The sequence below is a fragment of the Pinus tabuliformis genome, chromosome 8 (assembly GCF_031772625.1).
Source record: "Pinus tabuliformis cultivar Carrire ecotype Pingquan chromosome 8, CPIR1, whole genome shotgun sequence".
Lineage (NCBI taxonomy): Eukaryota > Viridiplantae > Streptophyta > Pinopsida > Pinales > Pinaceae > Pinus > Pinus tabuliformis.
This window is the reverse complement of record NC_142294.1, coordinates 2009951238-2009968296: the sequence shown is the minus strand read 5'-3', so window position 1 is coordinate 2009968296 and position 17059 is coordinate 2009951238.

Below are 17059 nucleotides of genomic sequence, written 5' to 3'. Positions count from 1 at the left end.
TCCGTGGCTTGACACCCGATTGGTCCATGATTTCTATTTAAAGCGCATGGAGGGTCATTTGTAGGGTAATCCGTCTATGAGAGAAGCATATGTAAATTTTCATTCTTTTATTAATAAATTGCCTGAAGTGGCCGCGTTGGCTCAGGCCGTGGACTGTTTCCCTCTTTGAGGGTTTTAACCACGTCAAAAGTACTGATGTATTGATCTGCGATCTGGTTGTGAGCGGTGTCCTTTGGTGTTCTGTCTAAGGAACTTACCCTGTAGATTCCTACATGGTACCAGAGCTATTTGAGGGTCGCGTCTGTTGGTGATCCAAATCTGAAGCCGGTAGAACTGCATCCGACTGCCGTTTCCTAGATCTATTGTTTCTGACTGCTTTCGGGCCGAGAGGATTGCTCTATTGTGTTGGGAGAATCTGTTCCAGTGAGGAACCTCTTTTGTTTCACGCGAAAAGGTTTCCGGTAGCCCTAGCTGCGTCATTTTCAAGATCTGGAGGTATACAGTGTTTATTTGCAGTTTACAATTATTTTCTCTCTATTTATTTCGGTTTCGGTTTATTTAGCCTTTTTTATTACCGGATCTATACCGTTCATTTCTGCGTATGCTCTTTGCCCTGCGACTGTATGTTCAAATCTCCTTTTTGTGAGGGCGGATTTTTCATTTCCGCATATTCCCGCACTTCGTCGACATCTTCAACAACTTTTTTTCAAAAAGCCATAACTTCTTCATCCGAAAGTTGTTTTCAGAGCCGTTTTTTTTAAACCAGCCTAATTTTTCGAGATCTATCCATTGGAACACTTAGTTTCAGCATCTTTACCTTCAGTTTCTGTTGAAATGGAAAGTCAATACCAAGTTACCCTTGACAGCACCAACTACATCCAATGGTTGTCCTACATGGAGGATTTACTTAGAAGTAAAGGTATCTACAGAATAGCCTCAGGCCAAGAAAAGAAACCGAAGGATGAAGATAAGGCTGCTAAATGGGAAAATAGGAAAGATCAAGCACGTGGATTGATAGGGATGTCTATTTCTCCAGATCTTAGATTCCATATTGCAGAACTTGATACTCCTGATGAAGCAATGAAACAAATCAATAAAGTTTTTGGGATTAAAAATGAACTTAGAGCCCATCAACTTGAAAATGAGTTGCTTACATTGGACCCTAATAATTTTTCTTGCATTGAAGATTTCTTGTCCAAGTTCAAGACCCTTAGATATCTCTTGGAAGGTGTTAAGGTTAAGAAAGAAGATAGTAACCTTATCTATTCCATTCTTACTAAGTTGGGACCAGCCTACTCTGTGTTTGTTTCCACCTTCCATTCTACAATAGAAGCCTTCATTTCTCAAGGAACAGACTACAAGTCCCCTTACTTTGACTCTTTTTGTGATTCTTCAATAAGAGAACAAGAAAAACTCTTACACCTTGGTCTTCTTAATCTTGGAAACTCTTCCAAGAAAGCGTTAGCCGCCCAGCAACAACCAAATTCAAAGAATCCTAAGAAGTCATATCCTAAAAAGAATGGTCCTAAACCAAACAAGGGTCCTAAGCAATCTCAGCCTCAAAATGAAAAATCATTTCAACAAAATGATAAGACAAATAAAAACAATTGGAAGAACACTGATAGACATTGCAACTTTTGTAATCGAGATGGCCACTTAGAATCCAAATGCTTTAAAAAGATGGAAGCCTTGGAAGCAGCAATGCAGAAGCATAACATCCATTTGGAGCAATCTTCAACTTCAACTTCATCTTCAGGAATGACACTTTCTGCATGTGGTTGTCAAGCATCTCGGTCTGGCTATGCACTAAATGTATCTTCTTCTTCTCATTCTCATGAGTGGCTCATTGATTCTGGAGCTTCTTATCACATGGCCAAAAACAAAGCCATGTTTTCTTCTTTAAATGATTGTAACACCAAAAATATATATGTTGGTGATGATAGATCTCTTAGTGTTGTAGGGACTGGAACTGTTCATCTAGACAATGGTCAGTTTAATGATGTATTATGTGTTCCAACCTTATCCTGCAACCTTCTATCTGTATATCAGATAACTCATTCAGGTGAAGGTAAAATCGTTGAATTTTCACCTCATGATGTTGTAATCAAGGACCTAAGAGATCCTAAACAGATTTTAGCTACTGGCATTAATGATGATTCTACAAGGTTGTATAAGTTTCACAACTTTGGGTCATCAAATCTTCCCTCAGTATTTGTTGCTCATAATGATGAAGTGAGCAAACTTTGGCATGAGCGATTTGGTCACTTAAACTATCGCTCCCTTCAGCATCTATGTAAAGAAAATATGGTGAGAGGTCTTCCTATGGTATCTTGCAGAGATGGTGTTTGTTGCGGATGTGTACTCGGAAAACATCATCGGGACAGTTTTGAAAAACGTGCCTCTTGGCACGCCTCAGCCGCTTTACAGCTTGTGCATAGTGATTTATGTGGTCCACTTCCAGTTGTTTCATTCTTTGGCTGCAAGTATTTCTTAACTTTCATTGATGATTTCTCCATACGCACTTGGGTATACTTCTTAAAACTCAAGAGTGAATTATTTAACACAATTTTGGCCTTCAAGGCCTTTGTTGAAAAACAATCTGGACATCAAATTCTTAAGCTAAGATCTGATAATGGCGGAGAATATGTTAAAAACACATTCATCAACTTTTGCACTGAGAATGGAATTCAAATGCAACATATTGTTCCATATACTCCACAACAAAATGGTGTAGCTGAAAGGAAGAATTGCACCTTAAAGGAAATGGCTAATTGTATGCTACAATCTAAAGGCCTTGGTCTTAGTTTTTGGGCAGAAGCAATTAACTGTGCAAATTACATAATAAATCGCACTCCTACTAAGGCTTTAAAGAATATCACTCCAGAAGAAGCATGGAGCTCAATCAAACCAGATGTAAGTCACTTTCGTGTTTTTGGAAGTGAAGCGTGGGCCCATATTCCAGATGAAAAGCATAAAGCTTTAGAACCTAAGAGTGAAAAATGTACTTTGTTGGATATTCTGAAGATGTCAAAGGCTATAGACTTATTCCATTTAAGTCCAAAAATGTTATCATTAGAAGAGATGTAAAATTTGATGAAAATATATCGGCCTGTGAGCCTAGTCCGGCGGATGTGCCACCTCTCCCTATCTCTTCTACTTTTGAAAACATTTCTTCTTCAGATGATGAAAATGAGGATGACAATCCTCCCCCACCATCTCAAGATCCTCCTTCAGCTCCTCAGCTTCCAAAATGGGTTCGTTCTACTTGAGATGCAGCAGGTGATCTTGCCGGTGATCCTACAGATCAGCGACGCACACGTTCTCAATTTGACAGAGCCTCTTCTTTACTAGCTCAAGCTCCAGTAAATTATGATCCTGACACCTTTGCAGAAGCTTCAGGCCATCCAGATTGGGAAGCAGCTATGAATGAAGAATATCATTCATTATTGGCAAATGATACATGGGATCTTGTTCCTCTACCAAAGGGACGAAAACTTGTTAGATGCAAATGGGTTTACAGAACCAAGTATGGACCAAATGGGAAAGTTGATAAACATAAAGCTCGTCTTGTTGCTAAAGGTTTTTCACAGGTTGAAGGCATTGACTACACTGAAACCTTCTCCCCTGTTGCCAAAATGAACTCTATCCGCCTTGTTCTTTCCCTTGTTGCCTCGTTCAAATGGGAAGTCCATCAGATGGATGTTAAATCTGCCTTCTTGCATGGGGACTTGCATGAAGAAAACTATATGGAACAACCTATTGGCTTTATCCAAACAGACTCGGCTTAAGAAATCCCTTTATGGTCTCAAGCAAGCTCCTCCAGTTTGGTATGCCAAAATGGATAACTTTCTTTTAGAATCTGGCTTTTCTAGGTGTCATTCTGACAATACTGTCTACACCAAGAAAGTGGGAAAGTCTCTTATCATTCTTGTTCTTTATGTTGATGATCTTATCCTGACTGGTAGTGATCCTAGCCTTATAAACCATGTGAAGTCTAGCCTTAAAAGGAAGTTTGAAATGACAGACTTAGGACACTTACATTATTTTCTCGGTCTTCAAGTCTTGCAATCCAAGGAAGGTATTTCCCTTTCTCAGTCCAAGTATGCCTGTGATATTCTACGCCATTTTCACATGGAAGACTGTAAGCCAGCCCCTTCTCCCTTTCAGTCTGGAGTCAAACTTTCAGTCACTTGAACTTCTCCTGAAGTTGATGCTACCTTATACCATCGACTTGTAGGAAAACTTTTGTATCTAACCCATACTCGTCCTGACCTTTCCTTTGTTGTTGGCCTTGTTCCTTGGTTTATGCAAAACCCACATGAAAGTCATTGGAAAGCAGCTAAAGGAATACTTTGTTATGTTCGAGGTACAGTTCAGTTTGGGATTCATTACAGTGCCAAAGCATCTCCTCTATTGGTTTGTTTTACTGATTCCGATTGGGCTGGTGACCCTGATGATCGGAAGTCTACTGCAGGTTATGTGTTCACTCTTGGTTCAGGACCTATTACATGGGCTTGCAAGAAACAAGGTTCCATTTCTCTTTCTTCAGCAGAAGCAGAATATCGTGGTACCATAGAAGCTAGTAAGGAAGCCTTGTGGCTTCGTCAGATCCTGTCAGAGTTTGGCTTTCAACAACAGCATCCGACTACACATTGGTGTGATAATCAAAGTGCCATTCAGCTATGCAAAGATCCAGTCCAACATCAGCACAGAAAACATATTGAACTGCACATGCACTTCATCAGAAAGCTCATTCACGACCATGTTCTTGAAGTGCAATATTGTTCAACAGATGATCAAGTTGCAGACATCTTTACAAAGGCTCTCACAGAGGCGAAGTTCACTAAACTTCGATTTATGGTTGGAGTTCAGGAAGTTGTCACTAAGGGGGGATAGGCTCTAGTGCCTCCTTCCTTCTCCTATTGTGTCATATTTGTAAATCCTTCAATCCTATCCCAAGTTGTTCTTAAGGGGGGATGTTAGGATATTTCGACACATAGGAAATAGTTAAGTACAACTTGGTCTAGTATAGAGTTAGGTAAAGTGTGTTTCTTTACCTTGTACATTTTGTAACTTACAATCCGACGGTCACGATATGTAGTGATCCGACGGTTCATTCTCTCCTCGGTATTACCGACACTTGATCCGTGGCTTGACACCTGACTGGTCCATGATTTCTATTTAAAGCGCATGGAGGGTCATTTGTAGGGTAATCCGTCTATGAGAGAAGCATATGTACAGTTTCATTCTTTTATTAATAAATTGCTTGAAGTGGCCGCGTTGGCTCAGGCCGTGGACTGTTTCCCTCTTTGAGGGTTTTAACCACGTCAAAAATACTGATGTATTGATCTACGATCTGGTTGTGAGCGGTGTCCCTTGGTGTTTTGTCTAAGGAACTTACCCTGTAAATTCCTACATAGTGTTGGTGGCACGAGTCATGCAATTACGTTTTCCTGCTAGACAAGCCCTTCACTTCCTAAAAGAGTGATGATTCATAGGAATCACCCAATTCACATCAAAGAAAATGGAATAGTCTACCTAGGTGGAGGAATTGCCTGGTTTCCGTAGCCGCCCAAAAAAACCTCCAGCTCTGGCCGCCGGCAATTCGTTCGCCCTCCGCCACCCTCGACGAGCTCCGCCCAGCTCCACCACCCTTCGCATTAATGTTGACAACTGACAAGAATCTGATAGACATTCCGATTTCCATCATGTCTTTCCGCCGGGGAGTTAATTCACCATGGAATTTGAATTCGAAAATAACCCGCGGGCTGCTCCCTGACCAATTCGACCCGACATCCCCTGCAGCTCACCAAGTAACTAGAACATTTTGGAAAACTCACTCCGTGCCTACAACTCACCAGAACAAGGTGCAAAGTTCACTCCCAGGCTCTGCAGCTCACCACCCAGGTGACAAACACGCAGGTTCATTGTAGATCGTTCATGGTAGATCACATGCAAATGCATTTTAAAATAATAGTTTATTTTCTAAAATCAGTACTCAAACCATTGTTTTACATGCCAAATATCACACATTATACATGCTGTACGTGTAATATCTTTGACATGTATTGAAAATTGATCCTCTGTTCTACTTAGTTATGGCTCTAAATGGAATGACCATCTGCATCAATTTTCTTGTTATCAAGTTACAGCCTTGTGAACAGTTATTTGCTGCAACATTCCTTTTTCCCTCTAATGATTTAAAGGAGGTCCTTTTAGGGAGGTCTGGTTGACAGTTTGGTGAGACATAGATTTATACCAGCAAAGGAATGAATTTAAAATAGTAACACACTGGGATTTAAAATTAAACAGTGGATCATGGGAAAAGGTTCTTATGCCATCAAACATGAATGAAGCATCTTATGGAAACTATTCATCTTAAAATAGATGGAGAGAAATTCTAATAGAAGGTAGAAGTTCTAGCTATAGATTATATTCGTGCAACATACCTAAGGGAAGAACCCTAAGATAATACACAACTTCTAATTGCCCAATTGTTAGCATAGCATGATTTTCTGCTGACCCAGTTGTTAGCATAGAATGACTCCTTTGCTTCTGCTGGACTATTTTGTCCTCCTCACATACTGTCAATAAAACTCCCTTCTAAACATGTCTGCTCCTTGCATACTGTCAAAAATATACCTTCTAAACATGTATAGTTTGATATTTAACTTACTGTACATCCTACAGACTGGCAAAGGGCCCTTGTTTCAACTCCTAGAAATGGGATTCTTGTGTAAGCAACATTTTCTTAATAGATTTATAAAACAAAAATTATTCATGAATTTCAAACAGAAATCTAAAAGATTCAGCAAATTTATCCTATAAAAAGGCTGTAGAAATGGATACAACAATCCAACTCAAAATGGACAACACTAAAGGAATCCTTGTTCTTATTTATTTTTCACACATATGCCACAGAAGAAAAAAATTCCCTCCTCAATTATATCTCTCTTTTTCTGGATTCTACTCAAACACAACATTAGAAAGCAGAGGAAAATCATAAAAATAGGTTAGTATAAGGATGCAAGGTGCAGTTCAGAAATAAAAAGGCACCATGAATGTTCAATCATATGCCCATTGAGCTAGCAGTTGACAACATGTTAAAAAAGGTAACTTGAAATTATCAAAAACTGGTTATAGAAATAAATCAGTTTACCTGATTAAGCATCCACTTGAATCCAACGGCTGTAGTGCAGTCATTCTTAGAAGCACTACTATTTCAGTCAAGATTATATACTTTATCAAGAATTTGTCTAATGGAAGCAAAGTCTTCCCTCCTGGTCTCATTTGCAAATAGCTCTCCATGTGAACTGATGTTTGGATGGTTCTTAAGGAGGGTTTCAAACCATCCACTTCCCGATCTTTGTATAGACAATATTAGAAAATTGTGTACAGGAGTGCAAGAACATTCTTCTCTGGCAACCAGAAATACAAACAATAGCAAACCAACAATGAGAACTCACTAATGTACCAAGGATAATTTAAGGGATTTAGGGAAGTTGTCTCATTGCCATTCCAGTACCTATTATAAGAACTTGGTTGAGGGTAATGAACAGGAAAACCGTGAGTATTTGGTTGCTGGCATTGTGTGTGATTTGTCTTGTTCTCCAAAGGGGAACCCTATCTTGATTATCCAACAGCGATCCTCTGATAAACACCAAGAAAGCACATGAATATTCCACTAACCTCGAGCAGCAAAAGCATAAATAACTTCCATATCAACATCGCCTATTTTTTCACATATTTTCCCTGCACATACAATTCAATTTGTCATGAAACAGTTCAAAACTCTCCTGCAAGCGTAAAAGTATTGAGGGGGGGCATTGAAACAAGGACAAATTTAGATATTTGGATAAGGATTTCACATTCTTGTTTGTGTCGACTGTGTAGCTAAAAAGATGAAAATTGTCTTGTGGGTCTGTGTTCAATGAAGGTGCAATTTAAACCAACTTGTTAACTACTAATTAGTAATCCTGCAAGATACACATCTGCCTAAAACAATTCTCTCTCAAGTCTCTGTCTATGCGTGTCACTAGGTAGTAAATTTCGATCTACGCATATTCAATATTATCAATCCTCAGAGACTCCAGTAAATCAGATAAAAACTCCCTCACAAAGTTTGAATTTGAAGCATAAATCCAAGTTCCAACTAGCAAAGAACGATTGAATGGAACTCTTTGTTTGGGTTCTCATAAGACATCTAGAAACCAAACAAGGATCTTTAAGGTCATAATTTAATTAGACAATGAAAACCCCTATCAATCAAAAACAGGGCATGGATGTCCTAGCTCTAACTTCTTATGGAGAATCTGACAATGGAACAAATACCTTTCAAACAATAAAGAAACCATAGATTGAAAACAGTAGGACACATGATGAAAAAGCATGTCCTCGTCGACAGTCACTTCCACCTATATCTTTTATTGAAAAAACAAGTAAAATGGCTCTCTAGGTTTGGAATCTTAAACATTAGATGGCAACCAACAACTAAACCAAATTTTACTGCTTACAATTCTCTACATTATGCAACCTGTACAATCATCTACTATACTATTCGGAAATGGAATTTCTATTACATTAAAGGATGAGATCTTTTACCTACTTCCCGGGCATGATCTGGGAAGTCAAGTTCACGTTACAAACTACAGCGCCAATTTATGTGAAATCATGAGGCTTTTGCATGTTATGTTTGGTAATATATTGCCCCCAAACAAAATCTGGCAAGAGCTCTCATTAAATTGCTATCACTATATGCATAAACTTGCTTCAAGGACAATCATAGAAGAAAATATGACAAGAGATTTCATTAAATTGCTAATACCATATACATAATCTTACTTCAAGGACAATCAGAGAAGGAATTCCTAGAATTCTGTGGCAATAATGTTTACAACATTGAGCCAGACAATAGATCTGGGCATATGCAAACCGTCCATTAACCTCCATCCAGGATTCCAGATTCCCTAAATGATTTCAAAAAAATGAAGGTCAATTTGACTAAAACATTCTAAAAAAAGATTGCTTTGCATGTATTACTTAATACATCATTATTATTCTGGTCTGTGTACAACATCTAGGGCTCAAGCCTAAGAAGCCTAGTTGGGGACCCTTACTGGTTTCTTCATAAAATCGAAAAAAAAATTATCCAACATATTAAAACTTTCCTACTAAACAAAAAAATTATATTAGACTAAGGCATCCGTAAGGATCTCAATCAACAAAAGGTCATGTTAGTGTCGGTATCTTCATCCCTCCATCAGTGATCAAAATTTTCTTTTTGCATGCATTTTAGGTGTCTCATCCAATTAGTTGCATTCCATTAGGTCATGGATCATTTGATGGTAGTGTTTCTTTGTCAATTTCCCTCATACTTTTCATCTGCCGGCCTATTTGCACATGTACAGATCATTTGCTACCATTTTTATTTCATTTCATTTGCAGAAGTCATTTTAGGGTTTTAGGTCTCATTAGGTCTAGGGTTTCATCAATAAAGTCTTGTAAACACTCAGTAAAGGTCAACAGGCACATGAGGAGGTCAAACAAAGTTGTAGCAACAATAATTTCCATAATGACATGCTCAGTGATTGATTTTTCCTCAAAACCCTGTTTTGAGGAAAGACAGAGTTTTTTATGTTTTCATGTACAAAATTGATGTAGTTTCATTTTTTCCATCTGTAATAACTTCAGAGGCAGCCTTGGTCACTTTTCCAAGCTTTTGCAACTCCATCACCTGCAAAGCAAACAAAAAGTCAAAGAATTCAGTCCATCAAAGGCAAAAATAAAGCAAACTGCTCAAAAACAGAGTTTTAAAAGCAAGTCAAAGGCAAACATTAGAAGAATGGGTTTTGTAAATGAACAATCAAAACTATATGTATATAAACCATTTTTCATGTTTAAAGAGTTCATTTGTATCCAAATGAGAAAGAGTGAGTAATGGAAAAGTCATGTTGAAGGAAAGGAGGCAAAAATCACAGCAAAGTTTGATATTTTCAGTGGCGTGGCGCACTGGGTTGGGAGCCCGGTGCACTCATAAAGCGCGGCACATTGGGCAGTGTTCTGCAATGTAAACCTTAAACAGGCATGACGCATTGAGAGGACACAATGCACTGGGTTTGTGGCGCGGCGCACAGGGCCACAAGGCTGATTTTACTCACAACCTCCTCCAAAATACAAAATTGCTAAATCCTCACCTTGTCCAAGTAAGTTGACATTCCTCCCTGACCAATGAATGAGTTTATCTTGGTGCTTATTGTTATCGGGAAAACTAAAGTCCATTCAGAGCTACTAGTCCCATTAAGACGGGTAGCTATCTTAGAAACAAACAAAATAAAGTTACTTTTGTTTTCCTTTATGAGAGATAGATGAGGGAGAAGTAGAGAGTACCAACCTCAGTCTTTCGCTTGGCTCCTTGCTAGTTTCCTCCCTCCTTTGATAGAGCTTCGCCACTCCTTCCTTACTTGTCCCGTTTCAAAGAACACTTGTAGAGTCAAAGCAGCATAATACCATCAAATCATAGAGATCTATAACCATAAACAATATAGGATCAAATGTATATTAACCATATAAACGCATATATCAACACAAGATTAAAAGATATACAAGAATATGGAGGAAAATTCAAATAGCTTTATTGATAGAAGTGGTAGAAGAGAGGATTACAACCCATTGGTCTGACCCAGCGCCATCCTCTCAGCATGAAAGCCCTATTCACCTCCTGAAAAGCTTTGATCACCCAACAATGCAATGCTTGCATAGAGAAACCAACAACACTTCCTTACAAAACAAAAAATTCTAGCGTCTGGATCTCTAGGATGAGGGATCCATATATAGATGTTTGCAGGTGGGTGAGTCAGCTTCTGGGATTTCGATTAGTGTCATCTCTCTGATAGTTCTTGGTTCCACATGGAGATTTCATGATCTCTTACTCATCCCTGGGAGAATTCAGAGAGGCAAGTGTCAAATGGGCAGTTTCTAGAAGATTCTTTGGGTTTCCACCTAGCTCTTCTGCCATTTGTCTACTTTCACTCATCGCACCCTATAGAAGGGCTTTTCAATATGCATTGCACTTTTTGCATGTGGTAGGTGAGATACATCGCACCCTCAACACTGAGCAGTCTGTATGGTCTTGTTTTGACCAGTTCTGAGTAGTTTTTCAGGGAGAACTTCTGGGAGATGATGTAATCAACTGACCTTGCTCTTTTATGGTATGAAACAACAATTTTAGGGACTTAGAAGCTCTTGGTTTATGGACATATGTTCTTGGGTTTGTAGTGCACAAATATGTCTATAACAGTTGCCCCCTAAAACATGAGGTCGTAAATCTTTTGATGTCGAGTGAAATGCTTTATCATGAGGATCCTACGTTTTTCGAACTAGAAGGTGACCTGTAATAAGATACAATACAGTACATTTTCTTCATAATATTTTCATGATCTAGCTGAGGCGGGCATTCCCATGCTCAGCTTTATAAATTCATTTTCATGTACATAGGACAGACAACCGTCTATGTGGCAGACTGATGATTCTGGTAGAGCCATCATCCCTTAACTTGGATGATTATCTGTGCAGCAATGATGTACATTTGATGTCTTTATTTTCTTGAATATATCGTAGCCCGGATGGATGAAACTAGATCCGGGGTCTTCAAAACTCGTTCAATATTTGGCCAAAGTACAAGTCGATCCATGTGAAAAGATGTTCTCAGGTCAAACATGGAAAGACATCGCCTAATTACTAGCCAATGATGTAAGTTGTTAACAGGCGTGAGAGAAATCACCGATAATGATAATGACCCTCAAGGTACTGCATTACAATTCACGTCGTGTGAATACATGAGTCGATGTCGAACACCATGCAAAATCTTTCGGTCGAAGGCCATTGATGTAAACCTGTTGCCGAAAGTGAGAAACTTGCCATTGAGGCATGCAAGCTTCAAAGCACTGAAAGGGTTGTTCCTAAGTCGACTTCTTGGATAATGAGCTAATGTTGAAAATAAGTGACCCATCGTAGGAGGGCCTTAATGAATCCCACATCTACGACACGAAATGGAGAAAATGATTTTGTGGAGGTGAAAACGATCTGATGATACAAGGTTCAGGGTGGTGGTCATGAAAGAATGAAGTGTGAAGGTATTGCAGCGGATGAGACATAAGATGGGTTGGTGAATTCTCTAAGTGACTTCTCTTGAACATATCGGCGACACTGAAATGGATTGGTAGCGTTAACCCCAAAAAATGGATGGTACAGAGGACCAATGGCGATATGACCGGTGAACGAAATAAACCAACCCGAATCAATCATGGTGATGGAGTGAAAGTGTCATGTTCAAGAGTGACCTGCTACCAATAAAGTTTTTTCAAGTTTTCTTGCCAATTTTTCCCCAGTCATGACCAGTACCTCTTTATTTTTGTCAAGCTTGAGGAGGATAACATATTCTTGTTCTATAATTTTCCCTTAGGGCAAACCCGTCGCTATGTTTCAACGAGCCTAGCGACAGTGAAACTCGCTCTTGTCTGCATGGACAAGTTTGTCGCTATTGTTTTAATGAGTTTAACGACAAAGATAACTCGGCCCTTTTCAATTTTAGAGAGTCTGAAAAGAGACGGAAAGGAAACTCCAGTAATCCTTTTTCATAGTATAATCCCTTAAGTCCGAAAAAGTATAAAATAATACAAAAGGGATGACTTTTCGATAGTTTTAACGAGCCGAACAAGACAAGCGCTCAATATTTTTGTGTAATGATCCCTTGGGTCCAAAAAGATTAAAATCTAGAGGAGGGATAACACTTCCAATCACTTTAACGAGCTGGAGAGGCCAATTACTCGGAAATCTTTTCATATTTTACGAGTCAGATGAAAAGAGCTTAAAGGAGACTCATTTTTTGAGGAACGAGTGATATTTTCAGGTAGCAGCTAGTTCCAGGTAAGGTTTGGAACTTTTCAATCATGACAGTGTAAAGAAGATGGCTAATAGAATCACTCGTCGCAATTTTTCCTCAAAAGGGGTAAACAATCAAATGGAGGCATATGATCGGCTAAAAAGAGTGGAGGTGATGGTAAGAACATGACCAACGCTCAAAATCTGATGATTATGTGATCGCAATGGTTATTTACCGAAGGTGGGTTCATTTTTTAATGAGCTTAAACTCTGGTGGAACATATGCTCATTGCTAGGTTTATTTTTTAACGAGCTTGAACTTCGCGTAAAATTGCTCATGCCAGTCATATAATAAGGATGTCTCATCGATAGGTTCATTTTTTAGGGAGCTTGCCCCATTCGAAACTTTGCTCCGGAGCCTTCTGTATGCAAGCTAGGAACGACCAACTACTGTACTAGGGGTTAAAGAACTACTAAGGTTAGGTAGGATAGCTTCTTGGTGAGAAACATCTCCTTTACTTTGACATTTCCGTCGGTCCTGGCAAAGGTGAATGGTTGATCAAACAAATCACCTAACTTAAGCAATTGGAGTTAGTAAAAACTATGGGGTTAGAGTTACGTTGATCGCTTTTCACTTGTATGCAACAAAGGTTTACATGCCCCCAGGTATAGTGAAGTAAAGTTTCCAGGTTACCATTCATTTGCAGACAAAACACTTCCTTGGCTCTGTTGGGAATATCACTTTTGACGAAGGAATCTTATTCCAATCTAATCCCATTTTCCCAAACAGACGGGTGTGTCAGACTAGTGATATATCCTCCGTGGAAACCTACCCTATACCTGAAGTTTTCCTATCGAAGCAGACCAAGGTGCATGCCCCCTCGGTTTCAGTCACAATTACCGAATCACTCGCGCTCATCAAGTGGATAGACTAGAGATTGATGAGACATTCCTTGCGTAAAAAGACCAGTTAGGGATGGCATTTGACTAGTATCTATGTGTGAGCTGGGGAATGAAAGCTGGTCTATGAGCTGGACCACTCTGCCTTCATGTGGAAAACACATCACTCAAAAGAGTGAGGAAACAATAGCTCGCATGCTATAAATGTAATCATGCCCAAGGAGTAGATTTTAATCTAAAGGTCCTTGGACTACCATCACATTAGATGAATGTTTTCCTTCTCAAAGTTATAGGTAAATTTGGAAGGATCCCTAACGGTCGACTCGTTCCTCTGTTGAAGCCTGTCAGATTTCAAATCTCAGGCAGAAGCGATGGCGAACCAAGCGCTTTCCAAGCAGTTGAGGAAAGGATACTCATAGAAGCCCCTTCATCTATGATAGTACCAACCATGATCATTCTGTAAACTTGTACTATGATCCAGAATGGTACATTAGATGGTAGGCAGGGTCTGCCTAGTAGATTCCAATCGAAGGAAACGACTAGATTGCTTGGAGGTGGGACCGAATAAACAACCGAGTAAATCTCCGACGAACTTCCTTCCTGCGGTAAAGGAACGGGTAGATTGCCCCCATGTTCGTTGGAGTCTGTGTTTACGAAAAGAATTGAATGGTGTCATTCTCATTCTCTTTGGTGACAGTATCATCCGAAGGTGGATCCTCTGAAGGCAAGATTGGGTCGACTGTCGTCTTGACCTGTTGACTTTCGTCCGGTGTGGACTCAGAGGGTTTATCTTCGATGATAGGTGCTTCGACCGAAAAAAAAGGTGTGTCAATCAGATTTTGAACTAGCGATGGACACAACAAGAGTTTCTTGTATCCAGGAGGAAGCTGCGGTGGTGAAGCAGGACGGTTGTCCAAGACTCTTTTAGCTTCATCCAAGAAGGGAATTCCACAATCTACAAGGAAATTTAGATCTTCCTTTCTGTCCATTGACTTCGTTTTCACTAATTGACGGTGTACTCTCAACATGATCGTCAGAGGTTGACGACACCGGATTGTGCAAGTGGGGAGACCAATCCCTTAAGATCCCGGGGATGCAAGGAAAATCTCGATGATAGTGGTCCCCTTTGCAAATGACACTTGGAGATTTAGGTTTGGACGGTGCAATGTGTGGATTCTCGCTAGACGATGCTTGGTTACCCTCTTTTGTCGTTGGCTTCTTCTTCTTCTCCTTCTCTTTCTTCTTCTTCTCAGTTACTTGGTTTTTAGTTTTACCAGCTTTACCAAGCGAAGAGGAAGAAGGAGGGGGAGAAATAAACAAAGTAGAAGGTTGGGGGGTAACTTCAGTATCATCCGGTTGCTGATTTGATTGCTCATGAATCATGGTGTTTTGAACGACAGAGGTCGAGAAAAGCCATACCGGCAGGCCAATTGTCAGTCCTGGAAGGGACAATGTGGCCATATGAGGTGCACCAACATCTCCCCAAGAGGAGAAGGGACTAGGACTTCCCCCAAGGGGAAATCCTTGATTGGTGGACTCCATTTTCTTAACCTAAGACCAATGAGGGAACAGTGACGTTATTCCGATTAAAATAAATTTTATGACACTTTGACACAACTTGCTTTTTCAATTTTTAAGAGTTGAGAAAAAGCTAAAGATGACTTTAGTCGCCTTCGATTTTTAATGAGCCCGAAGTGACAAGTGCTCAGATGGACCTTTTCTTTTAAGAAGTCTGAAAAGGAACGAAAGTGACTACTCTAGAAATCTAGACAAACGGATTACCAAACCAATCGCAAAACTGCAGAATACTTTTTACGGTACGGCAGTCAATCTTCCCAAATGTTGTGTTCAGTGCATTGCGATCGATAGGGCGGCAGGCACGGCTTCCTAAGGATAAAGGATATAGCCTATTGTGGTCTCCCAATATATACTTGACGGTACATGGGAGCACAAGTTTGTACTAGCACTTGTCGTCTCAAAGAGGAAGAATCACCCAAACTACAATGAAAGCGATAGTTACCAGGCTTTACGACGCCGGAATACGTCTCTAGCCTAGACTTCTAAATTTTGTGCATTAGGTTCCAAAGCGTTTTTATGTTCATTGAGATTTATTTTACAGTTGATCTTTCTTAAGAAGTTTTCCTTTAAGGTTCACCGCGTGATGTAGATATACAATTCCTAAATATGCAATCTAAGATGATAAACAGTCGTTTACTTTTTTTTGCAATGAAAATCCTAACTACTAAGGAAAGAAAAGTAAACTCCTTTCAACATAGAGCAAAGAGCACACTCTAAGATGCACTGTCCTAAATCAATATCAACAAGTAGTCTAAATGCAAATGCACATGCATGTATTTGTTTTCCGCTTTCTTAATGTGTGAATGACAAAAATAATGTTAAGTACAGATCTGAACTATTCTTCTTTCAAAGCAACAATACTAACAATTTTCTTTTCAAAAAACGAAAGGAAGACTAAGACGACACTTTGCGATTTCGAATTAAAAAATGCTTTCGACACTTGAAATACTACTAATTCAAATCAAATACAATGGAAAAAGTGTAATCGAATATCAACAAGATGAAGACTCTTTTCTTTGACTGAAAACGACAATTGCAACACTTTCAAATCAAAACACAACAGTTCGATTAAGTCATTGTTTGCACAAGAGAACTATAAACGATGAAAAATACATAAAAACATTCACAATTCTTTATCAATGGAGGCTGAATAATGCAAAGGAAGGGAGTTTCAACAGTGGTATACTGATCACAGACAGCAAAACCCCTGAATAAAGCTAAAGACAATGAAGAAAAAACCAAAATCTGGAGGCAGAAACAGTCTTATCTGATCATTGCACCTGTAACACAGGGAAACAGGGATGCATCTCACCTACAGCACACGAGAGGTATGATGCACTGAGTCTACTAATGAGAGACAGTGCGATGGTCCAGGAACGAGACTGAGCTTAATTTTTGCTCACAGTTTGCAGCTAAGTTCAGGGGTTTAGGCTGAGCTAATGATAGGCAGTAAACACAAAGTATGGGGGCTGATCTAATGAGGTTACTTGAACTACCACCAGGGCACTCAGGATGTTTGCTAGTTAGTTGTTCAGTTTATAAACAAAACCCGGAGATGGATTGAAGCAACATTGATCTACTTTGCAATTGCATATCAAGTGCAGTTCGAAGGCTAGCTGGCTTAACTTCAAGCTCTGTCTGTAGTTTATAAAGCAAACAAATAGAAACAAGAAAACAAGTTATTCGCTCCCCAGTGGAGTCG